Source organism: Rattus norvegicus, chromosome 17, assembly GCF_021556685.1.
Source record: "Rattus norvegicus strain SHRSP/BbbUtx chromosome 17, alternate assembly SHRSP_T2T, whole genome shotgun sequence".
NCBI lineage: Eukaryota > Metazoa > Chordata > Mammalia > Rodentia > Muridae > Rattus > Rattus norvegicus.
Genome location: NC_141550.1, coordinates 23,115,039 through 23,135,301, shown reverse-complemented (window position 1 = coordinate 23,135,301; position 20,263 = coordinate 23,115,039). Strand labels below are relative to the sequence as shown.

The 20,263-nt window shown below is 42.0% G+C and overlaps 1 long non-coding RNA gene across 8 annotated transcripts in view; it reads left to right on the top strand.

Annotated features, from left to right (window-relative positions):
• LOC148000072 (uncharacterized) overlaps window positions 1-12,414 on the top strand; it is a 91,940-nt gene extending 79,526 nt beyond the window's left edge. For 4 of the 8 annotated variants that reach the window (XR_015641221.1, XR_015641225.1, XR_015641217.1 and 1 more), the window contains one exon: window positions 9,874-11,596. This is a non-coding gene — a long non-coding RNA (uncharacterized LOC148000072). Of the gene's footprint in view, window positions 1-9,847 lie in introns of all 8 variants that reach the window. The other 4 variants (XR_015641222.1, XR_015641219.1, XR_015641224.1 and 1 more) reach the window with 2 other exon arrangements.
• The last annotated feature ends 7,849 nt before the right edge of the window (window positions 12,415-20,263 follow it).

Sequence of the window (20,263 nt, the reverse complement as noted above, 5' to 3'; positions counted from 1 at the left end):
ATGGGTAATATATGTAGGCTGGGATCAGTGGTCCCCATGGCACATGTTGGTTAGTATTTGTGACACTAAGCCCAAGTCCCAGCTGCTACGGTTCACAGCACAATGTGTCGATGACAGGATCTGCAGAGGTCAATTAAAGAAACTTGAATGTCACCTATTAAATTAGAAAATACACTTTCCAATCCGACTGAAACAGTATTGAGGGAGTTCTGCCTTCTTCTGGGACATCAGGGATACCCAAGATGCCTCTCTACAAATGTAGCTCAGTTAATGATGCTTCTCCCAGAGGCAAAAGCTTGGCCTTATCTCTAAATAAAACAAATGGAAGACAGCCATTCAAAGACAAACTGGAGATTTAGGGCACCCTAGGATGTGACCACAGCAACAGTACACCAGGGGACAGGAAGGCAGCAAGAATGAGTCCCAAGGCTCCCTAAAACTAACAGAGCTGTGCTTTTAAAAGCTTGTCATCTGAAACTAACAGGGGGTTTGAGAGAGAAAATTAGCTTGGCATCCTGAGGGCCTGGTGCCAACAGTAGCGGAAGGCTACACTTGCCCTGAAACAATAACAGAGTGTAAATCTAAAACAAAACTAAACTGCGAATCCTTAAAGACACCCCATTCTTCTCACTAATTCCACAGCTGTCCTGTGGCTATCCCACCTCCCAGAAGGCTTTGGAAGAGAAGAACAGGTCAGAGATGTAAATACTAAGGGAGAGAGGCGATCTTCTTTCTGGTGAGATCTGGGCCCATTAGTCTGAGTTGGGTTAGCATATTTAAATATCATGCTGAAATCACTCAGGAGTGTCTGCACTCGGGTCATTTTCTCCAGTTAGGAACAAAGTGGGAACGGGAATAAGAATCTACACCAGCCTAAAAGCCAGGGTGAATAAGGTAGACCAAGAGTTGGAGGGTTCTACAAGAGTCTGTTGACTCACAGCATAACTAAACGTCCCATTCCTTCCACATGATGGGTTAGATTTCAGGGCTGTGTCTTTCCAGGCCCTCTGGCATCCCACTTAAGGACTGTGGCAGGTCATAAAGTCCTTGAGCTGAGAACAAGGACCCCTGAATCTAGGACTTAGCACTAACATAAGTCATTAGACTTGCCTCTTGACTCAAATTCTTCAGGAGTAAAACTAAAAGCTGTTTGTATCCATGGCCTTCATGCTTACTGTTGTTAACCTTTCAATGCCCTAAAATCCAGGAGCACAACCCCCCCAGCCTACCTTTCTTTGCTTGACCCCAGCTGAAATTAAGAGTGTTTGCCACCAAGATTGAAGAATTGAGCTTGGTCTTCCGAACCCACGTGGTGGAAGGAGAGAACTGATTCCCTCAACATGTCCCTTGACATCCACGTGCCATGGCACGTGCAGGATCCACCCCAATAACCAAGTACAAAAAAAAAAATCCCCAAATCACTGGGTGCCCTTGCTTTATTGGGTTCCCAAACTCAGCCTGTGTGGAAATGTTAACAAGAGGGTGGGGAAGGTAGGAGGCTAACTAGATGGCATGGTGGACCTGGGCATGAATCCTGACTTGCCAATACTCTACGGAGCACTGTGCCTGCGGTGTGCCTTAGTTCTGTGTGCCCATTACTCTTGGGCTAACTGGGCAACAGGGAACAATCGCAGGTAATTGCAGAATTTGAGATGTGTGTATGCTTTGCTGAATAATCCAATATAAACCTTACAGGTAGCTGGAGGCAAATATCTCTTGATCTCACAGCTTTGACTCTCCCTGATTATTTTTCTTTCTCCATCCCTTTGCCATGGTTTCACTGCTGACCTTTGACATGGTTTTCCTCATTGACCTCTCTAGCAAGGCTACTCCCGTGCTATACTCTGGGCTGCTCTCCTTACTCTGGCAAACAGAACACAGAGCTTCCATATTAACAATATACAAGGGGTTGGGGATTTGGCTCAGTGGTAGAGCGCTTACCTAGAAAGCGCAAGGTCCTGGGTTCGGTCCCCAGCCCCGGGAAAAAAAAAAACAATATACAAGGGCATATATAGCCCTTAGAAGTACCTGGAGAAAGTGCACGGTCAGACAGCATGAGTGGGCCTCTTAGATGTCTCAGTGAGTAAGGTGCTTGCTCCTGGAGCCTGATTGTCTGGTTTTGATACCTGGAACCTACATAAAGGTGGAAGATGAGGTCCCACCTCACAAAGTTATCCTCTGATGTCCACAGACACTCAAGATCTTACATCTGCCTATCCATATGCACACATACATCATCCACACATATCTCTCTCTCTCTCTCTCTCTCTCTCTCTCTCTCTCTCTCTCACACACACACACACAGAGAGAGAGAGAGAGAGAGAGAGAGAGAGAGAGAGAGAGAGATAACAAATAAGTTCATTAAAGCAACAGGAAAAATCGATTTTGAGCCCCACTCTTCATAGTGATTCTTCTAATGGGAAACTGCTCCCAGCGTGATGGACAGGTGACCTAGGGGTGGATCTCCACATTCAAAAGGCATGACTAGTGTTCTTTTTAGAAAAGATACGAAAGCACAGTGAAGAACTATCCCTAAAACTTGCTCGGGATGGGAGGGTACACTTAAGGTAGGAAAGATTGAGAGCTGAGGTTTCAGGAAGCAGCATAAAGTGGTCCTTTCTTCATCTAAGGGCATCTTCTAGGGCTAAAAGAGGTGGGACTGATCTTAAGCTGTCAAGGGTCCCAAGATAGGGCTAAGACTGTAGGAAAAGCTTCCAGTGTAGATACCCAGTAAAGATGAGGTTGGCTTTTAGGGCCCATCAACTGGGATAATCCCATTGCAAAGAGAAGACTGATGGTTGAGAAGTGAACCCAATGCACAATGAGCTAGAAGTTCCACAAAGATTTCAAGTCTGAAGCCCAGACTGAGACTCCCTTATTTATGTCGGCTCATAGTTGGTAAAGTATAATTATTAGAATACTCGCCACTGAAGAACTTACACAACCACTTCGCTTGGGTTCTCATGCGTTCTTCTTTAAAAGAGAGGTTGTTTGTGATATGATGGTACATGGCTGTGCTTGGCCTTCAGGAGACGGAAGCAGAAAGGGTGAAAGCTTAGGGCTAGCTTCTGCAACATGATGAGTTCGAGGCCAGCCTGGACTGTACAGTGAGACTCTGCCTCAAAAGAAAAAAAGGAAGATAATAAAAAAAAGATGATATGAAAGACCCTACTGTATCTGAAGATACTCAGAAGATGACGGTTATTGCCACGGGTAGTTCTGAGATAGCCCATCCTAGTGAAATCAGCAAGAACATTTTTCAGTACCACACAGCTGCCAGTTGTCAGGGTCATTTATCATTCGTCATAGACTGAGCTGCACACTGGATTTGCAAGCCGGAGGCTTTTAAGTTGCTCAATCAACCCAAGGTTTATAGTGACAATTTTGGAGTTTTGGTTTCTTCGAAAACACAGAAACGTTATTTTAAAAAAAATACATTTTCCTGGGCTGGAGAGATGGCTCAGCGGTTAAGAGCACCCGACTGCTCTTCCAGAGGTCATGAGTTCAATTCCCAGCAACCACATGGTGGCTCACAACCATCTGTAAAGAGATCCGATGCCCTCTTCTGGTGTGTCTGAAGACAGCTACAGTGTACTTATATATAATAAATAAATAAATCTTTAAAAAAAAATACATTTTCCTTTTAATCCCAGATACGGGATAAGAGACTGCTTCAGTTTGTCCACAGCAGCTGATTATGACTTGCCTCGTACTCTAGCAGGGTTGTGATTTTGCCAGCTGCCGATCATTTCTGCAATCGTGGGGTGTTTGTGGGGATTTCTCAGAAGGTACATAAGTAATAAGGCCCTGAGAGGCAGGATTGTTGGTTGGTTGCTGTTTTTTAAGTAGTCTTGTGCAAAGAAGAAACAACAACAACAAGAAATTAGATCTCTTGATGGCGGAGATCAAACTTGTCCCAAGGAACTCAACGCCTCCAATCAGCAGGAAGTAGCCTAACGATAAGGTCACCCATTTCCCGACGCCTGACTTTATTCAGTGACTTCTTTCCTTTCTTCTCTACCCTTTTTTCACTCCTTCCTAGTGTTAGAAAGGGTTTGGGGGGAAGGTAGAGAAGGGTGGAGAAAAGAAGAACCCATAAAGTAGCAAAAGACAAACTACAAAGGTTGGTACGAGAACTACCATGGTCTGAGCCCTACTGGCAAGCCTCACTCAGACTGGGCAGAGAAAGGCAGGGTAGGAGGAGAGAATTTGATGTGAAGTTCAGTTATCATAGGTGTCAATAAAAACAGTTGCAGAGTTAAGCTGACTCTGGAGCAGCACAAAGGGTGTGAGCAGTGGGAAAGGCTGCTCCAGAATCCTCTGGGGGACATTAGTTCCTCTTTATCCCTCATTGGAGAATCCTGCCTGGAATTCCAACTGCTGATTAGGCCTCCAAGAGAGAAACCCTCTCTCCAGATGGTAACAATTATACCATAGCACTATCTGGAGGCAGGGGACCAGGGATGCTGACATGGGTATCACCCTATTTTCTATTTAATTCCTTTGTTGGTATATCACTGCACAAAGAGGAGAGGAGAGATGATCCTTGCTGGGGCAACTTTCCTACTTTTAAAAGCAGTTCTTGCATTCTTTGAGTCTGATATCACGTCTTTAGTACTTGATCAGCATTCGCATGTGGTCTAGCTAACTTCCCCAGCTACTCCCTGTAATTGCAACCAGAGAACCAATACCTCTAGTGAATGCCACCCTGTTTAGCCTTTCCTTTCCTCCCAATGCCAGAACTCATGATATACCAAGCAGCAAGGGAGAAGTAACAACTGTGTTGTCATCTGCTGAAGCCAGTCCTCTCATACCATCAGAGAGGGTCATGAGGATAGGTTTGATGAAATGACAGAGGCATGTCCCACTTTATCAAGTCATGGTGAAGCAGAGTCTGGTTGGAGGACTTACGTGAAGAGAGAAGAAGTGAGAAACGGGGTCAGGCAAGGAAGAAGTGAAAAGAACTTCTTTGGTAAACAAACAGCCTGCTTCCAGGTGGCCAGTATCCAGATCAGCTCATGAACGCTCTCCATTTTATAAAATGGAATAATCTTGCAAGGCCATTGCAAATTTCACAGGAAACAAGCAGTGCTGAGGTGCTGAATGGAAGTCTGGGTGGAAAAGACCAGGTTGACCTCCTCTGGGGACATTCTAATGCTGGCAGGTGTGAAGAGAGGGGTGCGAGACATGCTGCTTGGTTGCCAAAAGGTGCAGAGGAGTGTGTGTGTGTGTGTGTGTGTGATGTGTGTGTGATGTGTGATGTGTGTGATGTGTGTATGATGTGTGTGTGATGTGTGATGTGTGATGTGTGTATGATGTGTGTGGTGTATATGTGTGCTATGTGTGTGTGTGATGTATGTGTGATGTGTGATGTGTGTATGATGTGTATGTGATGTGTGTGTGTGCGTGTGTGTGATGTGTGTGGTGTGTATTGTGTTATATGTGTGTTTGTGTGTGTGTGATGTATGTGTGATGTGTGTATGATGTGTGGTGTGTGTGTGATGTGTGTGTGATGTGTGTATGGTGTCTGTGGTGTGTGCGTGTGTGATGTGTATATGATGTGTGTGTATATGATGTGTGTGTGATATGTGTGTGGTGTGTGTGCTGTGTGTGTCATGTGTGTGTGATGTGTGTGTAATGTGTGGTGTGTGTGTTATTGTGTATATGATGTGTGTGTTATTGTTTGTATGACGTGTATGGTGTGTTACATGTGTGTTATATGTGTGATTTGTGTGTGTGGTGTGATATGTGTATGATATGTGTGTGGTGTGTTGTGATGTGTGTGTGATGTGTGTATGATGTGTGGGGTGTGTGTGTGTGATGTGTGTGTGAGTGTGTATGATGTGGGTGTGATGTGTGTGTGATGTATGTGCAATGTGTGTGGTGTGTGTGTTATGTGTGTGTGATGTGTGTGGTGTGTGTTATTGTGTGTATGATGTATATGTTATTGTGTGTATGATGTGTGTGGTGTGTTATGTGTGTATTATATGTGTGATTTGTGTGTGTGATGTGTGTGGTGTGTTATGTGTATGATGTGTGTGTGATGTGATGTGTGTGTGTGTTATATGTACACATACCCACAACTCTGCATGCACATGTCAAGACCAAAGGAGTCTTCCTCTGTTACCTCCCACCTTATTTTTCAAGCTAGATTTCCTCAGTGATTTCCCTAGATCTTACCACTGCCTGGGCAAGCACCAGGGAGTCCTGAGAATTCTCTGTCTTGCTTGCTAACACTGCTTGCCAATTTTGTAAGTCATGCTGACATTTTTGGCTTTTATGTGAGTGCTATAGATCTTAACTCAGGCCCACAAACACTTTCCTCATTGAGACATCCCTCCAGTCCCTGAAAGGTACAGAATGTGAGTGTGGCTTCTGGAAAGAATACTCTCCTCTGATCTCAGAGAGCTGCCTCACCTATGAGCTGCCTAGACAACCCCTTCCAGTGACTCCATCCCTTAGAAGCATGCACGTTGGAAAGTCCAAGTGCTGACTTAGTCCCCTCTATAATAACTTAGTGCAAAAGCAGGTAATGAATCTTTTACCTTTGAAACCCTGGTACCTTGCTTCTCGGTGCCCACTAGAAAGCTGCATAAGCAGGGGAAAGGAGAGCCCCACATGTTAGCCCACTATGAGGCTTTAGCTGCCTGAGGGGTGAATGACTTACGGGAAAGAAAGAATTCCTTGGCAGAAGTACAGACTCTGGCCACAGAGCATGGCCTTTTCTTCATTTTTAAGAATCCACGAGGTATGAATGGACATTAATACCACAGAATGCCTGCTTAGCACCTCACCAACTTGAGAACTAACCTTAAACATGAGTTCATAGAAACCATCCTAGGAACGGGGCACACAGGAGTGCTTCTCTTCCTCAGTCGTCTTGACCTGACAAGCTGCAGGAATCAGAGGACAGAAGAGTAGTCACGTGTCAAATGTCGTGGCACGTCTGAGTAACCTGAAAATCCTGATGTCTTTGTCAGAGCTTTGCAGACCCAGCCAACAAGTCCCTAGATAGTACGAGGGCTTATTATTCCTTTCACTTATATCCACAAGTCAATTTGTGGCCCAAGACATCTCAGGAGCATGGTGTGACACTCCTAGGGGTTTTGTGAAGCAGCTGGGAGGTATGAGAAGTATACTGAGGCTCCCATAATACAAAATTTGTGGTGAAGCCTCAGCAGGCAGCCTTTGTTATACCAGTGTGTCACAGAGAAGGATTCTCTACCTTATTCAAGTCGGGGCGTGGCACAATGAATGTGAAGCAGTGCCATGTTAAACTGGAAATCAGTACACACACACACACACACACACACACACACACACACCACGTACTCACATACCACACACACACTCACATACCATACACACACACCATACCAAACACATATGCATACCATACACCCTACACACTCCACACACACCTCATACACATACACACACATACCACACACACCACACATATCACACACAAACTACACACACACCACACATACACCACACACACCACATATACACCACACACATCACACACATCACACACACACAACACACAAAACACACACACCCTATATACTACACACACCACACATACACCACACACACACCCTACACCCTACACACACACCACACATACACCACACACATACATACACATACCACACACCCTACACACCCTACACATTCCACACACACACCACACATACCGTACATACTACATACACACACACACACACACACCACACACTACACACCACACACACACACACACACACGAAATTAGGGCCCAAGTCCACAGACTCACCTTACCTCTCTGTGTTTACATGTGGTTGTTGTTGCTGTTGTTGCTAATGAAGCCTGTGGTAGGTGTACTTTGATATGATCAGTCCTTCATTAGTTTGCCTAGTGGCTCATGTGAAAAATGGTAGGTGTTCTCTTGGGTGGAATTGAGTCAAAATTGTAGGATTTCCAAAAGAAAGAAAAGAAGGAAGAAAGGAAGAAAGGAAGAAAGGAAGGAAGGAAGGAAGAAAGGAAGGAAGGAAGGGAGGGGAGGAGGGAGGGAGGGAAGAAGGAAGGAAGGAGAGACAAAAACAACAAAAATCAGTTCTTCAAAGCTCAATCTGCCCCTAACCTCTGTCTGCCTTTGATTTACGCTCTACCAGGTTGTGAAGTCTCAATCTTGTCCTCTGACACTTTAACCAGAGGTGCTGACTAAACTGTCTTTATTCTCCACGTCATTGGCATTGAAGCTTGACTCCCCTTGATCCAGCTCAGGGGCACTGCAATGCTCGCCCAGACTCACGTAGAAGCCGTCATTTTGACTACAGGTTGCCAACACTCTCGGATTACTGTGCACAGTTATGGGCAAAATCTGCTTCCCGTTTGTCAGGAAAGCGGGAGTCTTACAATGTGTTTGGTTCCTGCAATTAATTCATTGTGAGCAATTTGGTCCCCAGATTTCCTGCAGTGAGAATAGCAGGCCATTTTCACAGTCACTGAACCATTAAATCCCTGTGTATACAAAACAAAGAACTAGAAAAGAATGTAGAGCGAGAGTTACTTAAGATGGTGATACAAATATAATACATACTAACCCAGTACGAGTATAAATATTCAGACATACTATTTATTTTGTAACAGAAGCCAGAGGCAGCACAAAATGTGATTGCCATGGGCATGCGTTAGTTAAAGCATTGTCTGGGAATTACAGGCTTGTAGATCCCTTCTCCTTTTCCAGGAAATGCTACCTGCTCGACTGCACTCAAAATGGGGGAAAGGTAGAATTTTTCTATCTTCTGTCTGTAAACCGGGACCAAGGCTAAGTTACTTGACACAACACGGTTTCTTTCGTTTTAGGATGTGTTCAGAGAGCATTCCCTCCACACCGTAGTCCCTATATCTTAAATTTGAAGGCTTTTTTCTTTTCCCTGTTGTCAAGGTCACTGTCTCAAAAGATAAATTAGGGACTGGTTCCCCCTGGTGTTTGAATATGGAACTGTATTTCCAAGTTTCATGGATGGGTTTCTGTTTGAGGCTGGACAATTTGCCCTCTGGTGGAGGCCTCAAAAACAGCCAAGATGCTCATTAAACATTCGTTTAATTAAGTTAAAAGCAGTAAGTGTTAATTCAAAGCACCAATTTTTAAATACGGAAGTTACAAATTACTAACTATCCCTCTGTGCTGGCTGGTTTTGTGTGTCATCTTGACACAAGCTGGAGTTATCACAAAGAAAAGAGCCTCCCTTGAGGAAAAGTCTCCATGAGATCCAGCTGTAAGGCATTTTCTCAATTAGTGATCAAGGGTGGGAGGGTCCATTGTGGGTGGTGCCATCTCTGAGCTGGTGGTTCTGGCTTCTATAAGAAAGCAAGCTGAGCAAGCCAAGGGAAGCAAGCCAGTAAGTAACATCCCTCTATGGCCTCTGCATCAGCTCCTGCTTCCTGACCTGTTTGAGTTTCAGTCCTGACTTCCTTTGGTGATGAACGGCAATGTGGAAGTGTGAGCTGAATAAACCCTTTCCTCCCCAACTTGGTTCTTGGTCATGATGTTTTGTGCAGGATCGGAAACCTTGACTAAGATATCATACACACACACACACACACACACACACACACACACACACACAGAGAGAGAGAGAGAGAGAGAGAGAGAGAGAGAGAGAGAGAGAGAGAGCGAGCAGTTACCGCACTTGGTAAGCATAGTGCTAAGGGCGTGGGTGTTACAGGTTTAGTGCTGGATAGCAATCAGCCCCCAAACACAGGAGCTTCACTGACTCCCTACTCTCTGACGTGGCATCTTGGGCCCTGGAGCAGGCAAATGCATGTTCTACCCAGAGATTTGTTTTTCTTACAGTGTAACCAGCTGGTGCTGTCTTATAGGCTTACATGGCTCGTGGCTGCCTCGTTGGCTCATGGCATCCAAGGAAGCGTTCTGAGAAAGAGAACCTAGAAAATTCTAAGCTGCCTCTCATGACCCACCTCAGAAGTCACCAGCATCACCCTGAGTTGTAGGTGGAAGTGGCTATACCCAGGCTTAAGGACAAGGGACATAACTCATCCGCCAGCCTAGAAGTGTCCTGTCACAAGGGAAGAAGAAGACCAGGTGTAACATGTATTTAAGTGGCTGTCTTCCTAAAAATGTGATCCACTGTAGTGATTTTATTTCATTCTCTTCAAACTCTGAGGTCAGTATTATCATTATCCCAATTTTTCACTTCAAGGAATAGGGTCAAAAGTATTTTTAAAAAACCTTCTTCATATGGCGTTACAACATCAGAACAGATGGAGCCCACTAAATCTGTGGATTTGTGTGGGAGATATTTGAGAAGGGAGGCCAATCTGTCCCCCGACAAGACTGTATTAGTGAACCAAAGACTGATACACTTCTTTTTCTTTAAATTATTTTTATTTTATGTTCATCGGTATTTTGCCTGCATGCATCCCTGTGTGAGGGTGTTGGATCTCCTGGAACTGGAGTTACAAACAGGTGTGAACAGCCATGTGGGTGCTGGAATTGAACCTGGGTCCTTTGGGAGGACGGGCAATGCTTTTAACCGCTGAGTCATCTCTCCAGTCCCGATTGATACATTTCTAACCAGTCAAAAGATAAGCCCACAGGACAACAGGCACAGCAGCTACAACGAAGAATACTACCAGGCTGACTTGGGGTCATCTATTATTCTGCAAGATCCAGCCAGGCTGACTTGGGGTCATCTATTATTCTGCAAGATCCAGCCAGTTCTTACAGGAGAGACCGGCCACTACATAGCAATAAGACAGGAACCGCTGATTTAGCGTTTGTGTTTATTATCTTGACAGGAGGCCGGTTCCTATTTGGCCATCCCTTCTGTGACAGCACTGACCTCAGAGATCAAGGACTCGCTTGAGGTAGAATTATCCCAAGCCAATGCTAAGTAGATGGAAATGGGAAAGGCCTATTGCATCACCTTTCCTGGGGAGTCTATTTCTTTCCCCTCCAGAGAGAGAGAGAGAGAGAGAGGACAAAGGACACCTGTAGGCCAGTTCAGCTTGGTGAGCAAATGAGTTCATTTTGCTCTGTCATTGGCTGGGTAGAGTTGGCAGAAGTACGGCTTGAGTACTGCAACGGCGACAGGTGAAGCTGTACTCGACGACGCTCGAGGACGCGTCATTACCAAGTGGCACCTTCTGTGGATGCCACATGGGTAAAAGATGACATGCGTAATTTGTTTCGGAACAAGCCTTGTGGAAACAAGGTGTAAAATCAGTGAAACAGTAAGTTCCCCTGTACCTTCTAGGAACAGGTATTTCCATAAAAGTAAAATGCGCTAATGCTTATCGAACACTTAGGCTACCCCAGGCAGTCACGTGACTTTGTTCTGACGTCATTATTTGTCTCCTTTCACAGATGAGCAAAGAAAATAACAAGATAAATGCAGGCGCTGCTCTGATTCTCTGAGTGGGAGTGATGGGAGGGGAGCCACTCCCATAGGGCCCACGGATTTTGGGATGATTTCATTATTACATCAATGTCACAGAAATGTTGTGCGCATTTCATATGCTAATAACCAAACAGTCTTTGGATGGTCTTGAAAATAACACCAGATTAAAAATTCTACTTCCTGTTTGCTCAGCGCTGGTGAATAGCATACAGTTGCCCTGGTAGTATCCTGAGATATTGCTGAACCAAACTGACGGATTTTTAAATAGATTCTGTGGTGCTGTCTACGTAAACAATTACTGCAAGTAATTTTGCAAGTAGTTTTCTTTCTTCTCAGTCTGTGTTTCACTTAACTTACTCATCTTGACTTTCTATCCTAGCTAAGAACTCCGCCATAATGCTAATTGGGCTATTAGAAATAAAGAGCTTGCTTTTTTTCAATCTTAGAAAGCCTTCAATATCTGACCTTTTCAATAATATCTGTGTGTGTTACATATATATTTTCTCTTTTGCCTGATAATATAACTGATTTTATAATTTTTTAAATATGTATATCAGTGTCTTACCTGCACGTTACAGCTGTATATCACATGTGTGCCTAGTCCCTGAAGAAGCCAAAAGAGAATGCCAGATCGCCTGAAAGAAGAGTCGTGGATGGTTGAGAACTGCTGTGTGGGCTCTGGGAATTGAACTCAGGACCTCTGGAAGAACAGCCAGTACTCTTGACTGCTGAGCCATCTCTCCAGCCCCTTGATTGTCCAATATTGTGCCAACTCTACGTCTGTACGTCTGGAATGAATCTCACTCAGTCATCACACATTTCTCTTTTATATATTGAGAGTTAATTTTTAAATATTTATTTTGGAGTTATGCGTAGGAGAGGTACTGACCTGTGTCTCATTTTGGTAATATATTCATTGATTTTCTTACAATGCACAGCTAGCTTGCTAAAGGGGAGAAAGGGTTTTGTTCTCTGCCGTATTATTAAAGAGTTTGGGTAGAATAAGAACTATTTCTTTTTTTTTTATTTGAAAGAATTAATCAATGAAGATATTGGAATTTTATTTGTAGAAAGATTCATATTACAAACTGAACTTACTTAATAGATATACATTGGAACAGTGGTTCTCAACCATCCTAATGCTGCAAACCTTTAATACAGTTCCTCATGTTGTGGTGACCCACAACTATAAATTATGTTCATTGCTACTTTATAACTGTGATTTTGATACTGTTAGGAATCATACTATAAACATCTGTTTTGCCATGATCTTAGACCACCCTGTGAAGGGGCTATTCAACTCCCAAAAGGGTCTCAACTCACATGTTGAGAACAGCTACATTAGAATATCTAACCCATTCTTGAAGAAAATTCTGTATTTTGAGTCTTTTAAGGATACTACTACCACTACTACTACTATTAGTATTGTTAGTTTATTTTGAGACAGGATCGAAATTATTCCAGGCGGGTGTCTACCTTGCTCTTTAGCTGAGGGTGACATTGAACTGTTGATTTTCCTGTCTTCACCTCTTGAGTTCTGAGATTACAGGCGTGTACCCCTCTTCCGGTCTGTGCAGTGCTGAGGAACCTGAGACTTGTCCATTCTAGAAGAGTGCTCTAACAGATGAGCAAAGTCCCCAGCCCCTTTATTTATCAAATGTATGTGTATAAAGTTGTCTGCCATATTCCCTTAACCGTCCTTTGAATGTCTGTGGGGTCTGTAATGATGATTATTTCTTGTTTCTGATATTGGTAATTTGTGTCTTCTCTGCTCTCAATGTAATAGGTGTGGTTCAAGGTTTGCCATCTTTGTTACTCTAAAACACAAGCTTTGGATCTATTGATCGCATTCATTGTTTTTCTGTTTCATTTACTTCTGTTCTTATATTTATTATTTTTCTTTTATTTGGCTGTGGATAAACTTAAAGCTGAAAATCGAGGTTATTGAAATGAGGAAGTTAGGGGTGGGTGGGAAAAAAAAAGAAATGAGGAAGTTCTTTCTCATGAGCTGTGAATGCTAGAAATTTCCTTCTACCCTCTACTTTAGCCATAAGCCGCAATCATCAATGGTCATTTCAACTAATGAAATTTAATGCTAATTTTTAAATTTTAGTTTAATTTAAAATTTTCCAATTTTTACTTTGATCTGCTAAAAAGTCTGCTATGTATTTTGAAAGAGTGATATTGAATTTTCACATTCTTGAGGATTTTTCCAGATACCTTTTTAGTTTTTTAGAATTTCTATTTCAACCCTATATAGCCATAGACTATATTTTATATGACTATAGTTTATTTAAATTTGCTGAGGTTTATTTAGTGAGTGTAAAGTCTTTCTTGATGAAAATCACATACATTTGAAAATAATATATATTCTGTTATCATTGGATGGGTGCTTTGAAAATGTTTATTAGGTCAATTTGCTTACTAATAGTTATGCCTCCTGCATCCTAGTTTTCTGTCAGTTTGCTTGATTATAGAAAGAGGTATTGAAACAGTTGATCTTAATGTAACTGCTGAGTCCTCGTGACATGGTTTCCTGCCCCTAGAGCAGAGCCAGGAGGATGTGGGCCTCCACAAGTATTGACAGTTGCTGTAGGCATAGGGCTTATATGTATAATAATGTACATGATTTACTTTATGTTCCTCCTTTGGGAGAGGATAATTCTCCCTGCCAAGGATAATGACTCCATGATAATTAGAAACAGCACAAGACCAGAAGTTGAGGGTTTCTATGTTCCTCAGCAAAATGGTAAATGCTGTGACCTTCAGGACATCTTTTAAGGCTGTGGGAAAGAACTCTGAAAACATGAGTTCAAAAATATAATTTCTCAATTATGCAAAATATAAGGATGCAATATTAATTGTATGAGGGGCTTCATGCACCTAAAAGAACAAAGGCAGCTGCACTAATAAGCCAGTTTGTCAGAAAGATACAAAAGCAGGCAGATTCCTGAGTTCAAGATCAGCCAGGGACAAAGCAAGTTTAGGCTCAGGTGTGGTGGGAATGGGATTTCAGGATGGGATCCCACCCAGCTAGTTTATTGTCTATGCTTACAAAGGTAGGCAGATCTCTGAATTCAATTGCTATGTTAAAAATTTCACTTGCTCTCTTTTCTAAGAATTAAGGGGTTAAAGTCATAATGCTAATTCATGAGATAATCAAAAGGGAATTTGGGACAGATTATTTAATTGATAGGTAAATAAAAGACTGGGCTTTGGTCTGTGAGATCTTAGCTATCTTGATGAGCTGTCTGGAGAACCAAGAGGAACAGAGCTGTCAGCTTGTACCTATGATTGACTTCAAGTCATTTCTTTACCCCTTCTCAAATACCCTTTTCTCAGGAAATCCTCTTCAAGCCAAGGCTCATCCTTGGCAGTCAACTTGACACACTTGGGTAGAGGATGCCCCCATTGAAGAATGGCCTCCATGAGATTCTCCTGTGAGCATTTTCTTTATTGCTCTTTTATGCAGGAGAGCACTGCCCACTATGGAAAATTCCATCCCTAGGCAGGTGGGCCTGGGCTGTGTAAGGAAGGGAGCTGAATATAAGCCCCAGGGCAAGCCAGTAAACAGCATTTCTCCATGGTCTCTGCTTCAGTTCCTGCCCCCAGGTCCTTGCATGGTCTTTCTTCTCCCTCAAGGATGGACTAATGTATGGGCTGAAATAAACTTTTTCCTCCCCAAGTGTCTTTTAGTCATGATGTTTTCTCACAGCAACAGAAACCAAACTGAATAGAAACACACAATTTTCTTCTTTTAGTTTTGTTAGTTTTGGCTTCATGCATTTTGATGCTCAGTTTGCAGTTGCATAAACATTTATGCCTTCTGAATGTATTCCCTAATTATTACTATATTGTCCTCCTCTATCATTTTAATACATTTTATCCTTATACTTCTAGAAGATTTATTTTTGTTTTATACAGACAGTATGTAGTCAGGCTTTGCTTTTTCTTTTCCCGTTCTTTCTTTTTTAATCTCAGGAATAGTATGAACACACCATCTTCCACCTACACAGATTCTGTAGTCATGCTTCCACATGTGGAGAAACTACCTGGAGAGGTTATTACATCTGGAATACAATACATAAAACTCGCTTTGGGAAAACCACCATATCCATGTTGTCTACCCCAGCAAGTACTTTTTGGTTTTTGATCCAAATCCGTATCTGGTCATCTCTTCATTTTGATGCAGCAGATTAATGTAATTACTAATATGGCTGGACATAGAGTTTATAGCAGGCTTTTGAGAATAAGTAAGAGAATCCCTGAAATCGAATATATTATAACTATTGGTATGGCTATATTTACATTTTATGGATGAATTTAAAAACTAAATCTGACAGTCTCTGCATTTTCATGTGGTAATTTAATGTGATTATTGGTGTGGCTGCTAATTGTTTTTTTTCTTTTTTCTTTTAGTCTGTTATTTGTTGAGTCTTTATGATCCTGTTTTCTCTCTAAATAGTGTCTATTTCTTATATCTCCATTTTAACATTTTACTGCTTGCCTTAGTTGATTAATATATAATTATTCACAATCTACCTCCAAACTATTTTACATGTGGTTGCAGAACCCCACGACTTACTGCATGTTCCCAATCCGCATCCTGTTCTTTGTACTATCATCTCATATATTTTAGCAATAATATTCTATAATATACATCAATTGGCCACCATAGTTATTTTGACCATATCCTTTCAAACATCTAGCAATGTAAATTTCTTTTCAAGTTTACCTAGTGTTGGGGTGACCTTTTTGTACATTGTGTGAAGGCTGCCTTTGTTTTATTCAATTGTTGACTGTTGTTCCAGCAGAGAGGCAGAGAACTGAGGAATTTTGTGAGCGTGCACTTTTTTCACTAGCAGATTGGTTTAATAAAGATCTGATAACCAATAGAGAGGCAGGAAAGGAAAGGCGGGACTTCTGGGCTGAGGAGAGAGTATCTAGGAGAAGCAGAGGCAGCAAGATTCAGCCAACAGACTGCAAGGTTCTTGCCCACAAGCAGAGAGATAGATGGGTGGATGAACTAGCAAGGAGGTAGCCTAAACTAAGGCCTAACCAATAATAGAAATTAATTTCTCGTGTCACTCATTATTTACATTGCGTGGGTCCAGAAAGTCCTGCTATAACCTACCTTTTTTTTTTTTTTCATTTCTTTGTGTAGTACTGACCTCCTGGAGGTATATTTCCTCTGCTCAAGTGTTTTTTCAGCTTTGTTTCAGCAAAGATCTACTTACAGATATGTGTTGGCTACAGCTTTTAGTGGATGTTGAGTTACTGAACTCAGGTCCTCATGCTTGTGCATCAAACACTTTACCTATTGCACGATCTTCCAACTCCTCTACTGGAATTCTTCTGGAGACAGTGTTCAGACTTCTTCTAAGTTTGATTTCCAGAGTATTATTTCTTCATGTTTGCCCTACTTGGGGCTTCCTGTATTCTCAAATATCATTAGAAGTCCTTTATTATTTTCCTTAGCTCTTCAAATAACATGTCTGTCTTTTTGTTCTGATTGAACGGCATCCAACTTTTCATTTCTTCCTGCTGTGATTCAAATTTGCCAGTGCTTTCATTCTTTTGAGGGCCCAGCTTTCTTTAAATTCCAAGCTTCTTGAATATGCTAAAACCTTACTTCTCTGATGGCTTCAAAGGGTGTAATTTTACTGTTTACTTGAAATTTCACTTTACATTGGAAATCATATATAATATGTATTGGTAATGTGTTAGTTGTCTAGAGAATTTTAAAAATTAGAGTACGTTCCATTATCAAAACCAGGAGTTTATAATAATATTTTAAATTGTAATCCAATACTGAAAGTTACATTGTAACTTCACATATTTCTACATGTAAATCTTTCTCAACAGCAGGAAAGCTCACTCATTTTTCTCACGTGTGTGTGTGTGTGTGTGTGTGTGTGTGTGTGTGTGTGTGTGTTTTTACATAAATGCCTAGGATACATAAAAACAAGTCTCGGGTTTCTAGTCTATATGGTTGGGAAAACAAACTCACTAATTCTAGCTCAAAAACTACATACCTTGAAATGCCTGAGTCATAAGTGTTTGGCCGAATGACCTTTAAATTTTTGCATGCTTCTAATAGCATAAAAATTTAACCTCCTCAGAAAACACTCTAGGATAATCTCTCCTTGTACATTTGACATCCAGTTATTAGACAATTATTCCTCTGCAGAATATATTAACTAAAACATAATTCATTAGAGAAAGGGGCTCTGTCTTTTCAGCTTTTTGAGGTCCCATCTTTGAACCAATATCTAGAAGAGTGGTCTCAATTTTCCTAACGCTGTGACTCTTTAATGCAGCTCCTCATGTTGGGGTGACCCCCAACCATAAAATTATTTTGTTATTACTTCATAACTGTCGTTTTGCTATTGTTATGAGTCATAATGTAAATATCTGATACGCAGGGTATCTGATATGTGACCCCACTCCCAAAAGGGATTTTGACCCACAGGTTGAGAACCAATGGTCTAGAATGTACTGAAGTGTCAGTAAATGTATGCACGTATGGTCATTAAAATTCCATTAGAACAAATAGCTCGTGGCTTCAAATAAGAGCGTGTGTCAGGCTTAAAGATCTGCTCGTTACGTCTGCCAACTAAGGGAGTTATGACATGAATTGTCAAGACATGAGAAGAAACAGAAGGCAGCAATAACAAATCATCCTGTTCCCGTGACTGTTTACGGAGATGTAGGCTTCTTTTATCACTGATGAGCTAGTCTTTGAAATGACTAGGTGGAGGACAGCGGGAGTTACCAAGTCATTTTCCCTTGAACACCATCAGCTTTTAAAAGGAAACATAGGTTACCTGCGCAAATGTTATTAGGAAGAAATGTTTCTGAAGTTCCCGGCTGATATTCTGACAGCTGAGATTTATCATTTTCAGTTGTCTAAATGTACAGGTAATCAAACTCGTTGGCAGATGGATTTCTTTGGAGCCTCTTGGAAAAGGGAGGGGCTGCGTGTACAGACATTTGATCCTGCAGTTGCTTTGAAGTCATGTCTAGAGCTGTTTGGCTTGCCTCTAAATAACAGTAGTAGCAGCAGGGGCCGTATATGTCCCTGGGTCTATAATTCACCAAGTGCGTGCTGGCAATTACTGCTAACGTACAGTGCATCATTAGACTCTGAGTCAGAGACGGCCGAGGCTCACCTACTTTTATGTAGCCAGTGCTTATGGCATGGAATATGCTTGGAAGTAAGTGGTTAATAAATTAACAAATATTTGGGGGGTAGAGGAATTTTTTTCATTTAATATAAATACCAGGTGAGAAAAATTAATAAGGTACTAACTGCTTGGTAAATAAAATGTCACTGCAAGTTAGTTTCCAGTAATTAAGAAGCTGCTTTTATCAGGTCAACCCATTGCCAGGGGGCAACTATAAACTCGACACAAAATATTAGATACAAGGATCCGAAGACACCAACATATGTGAAAGAAGCTGGAAATACATTTATACTTGAAAGAAGGAAATGGTGCAGGACAATTCCTTTTTTGACACAAATATCTGTCTGCAGCTGGGCCTTAGTTACAGTGGGTAAAATTCAAAAAGAAATCCAGCCTTGCTGACTTGGCTATGGAGTAGGATTTGGGAGACCACGGTAATTGGAGAAGAAGAGAAACTGGTCAGGAAGAAGTCGTGGCCATGACATGGGAAGGGTGTTCTGTGGATCAACCTGACCCAAACTCGGTTCGTTCTGTTGCTATCTGAACCTAGAGAGGACATCAGAGCCAGCTAAGTCTGCAAGATTAAAGAGTTTTCAGCTATTCCACTTCAGGAAAAACAAAGCTAGTGATCAAATAAAAGTCAGATTAATTTCTTGATTTAAGTCAAAAATAGGGATGGGGATGTAACCCAGTTAGTAGAGTGATGGCCTAGTGTGTGGTGTGGATTCTCTCCATACCACATAACTGGCTGTGGTATACCTTGCAGGCCTGTAGTCCTAACAATCAGGAGGTAGAGGCAGAAAGACTGGAAGTTCAGGATCCTCCTTAGCTACATAGTGAGTTTGGGTTCACTTGTGATACACAAAACCCTGCTTCATAGACAAAAAAAAAAAAAAAAAAAAAAAAAAATCAGTGCACGCACACAGAACAACTGAACAGAATCCAGTCCTAAAAATGTATCAGTCACCCTATGCGCCAACTGATCCAAGTGGTGAGCCACCCTATGATCCAAATGACTCAGCATTTCTAGACTTAGAGAGGAAGATGTCACCAAATACCATTTGTCTTAAAAGGTAAGTGTAATAGGACAAGGACCCAGACTCTGGAATTAACATACAAGGACAGAAAGTGCTATTATAACCAGTGTGGGGACTCAAAGGGAAACTTAGAATGAATGAACGACTAGAAATATCTTAACAGCAGAATCAAAACCAAAAAGGAAAACTGTCAGCCTTTGTGGGGTTACAGTGGAGGTTTAGCATCACCCTCCGCTGATGAAGGAGTTACCCTAAGGTGTTTTGGGACCCCTACCTGGGCCAAACCAAGATTCATGACTTCAATGAAGAAAACAACTTCAGCGGGCAGGCCAGTTTACCGTGCTGAATTGGGGTTTGATCAATATATTTTAATATACATGTAATATACATTTAAGCACGTATTTTTTTTTAAGAGAGAGGGGAAGGGTGGCCTGGTGCTACAGGCCTTTAATCCCATCATGCAGGAGGCAGAGGCAGGCAGATCTCTGAGAGTCTGAGGCAGCCTGGTCTACACAATGAGCCGGCCAAAGCTACATACTGAAAGGAACGCAGACCACTGACCACCTGTGACCCCCTAGTACCCAGAAAAGAACGTTTAGGCTACCTAATCCTTCTAGAAAATTTC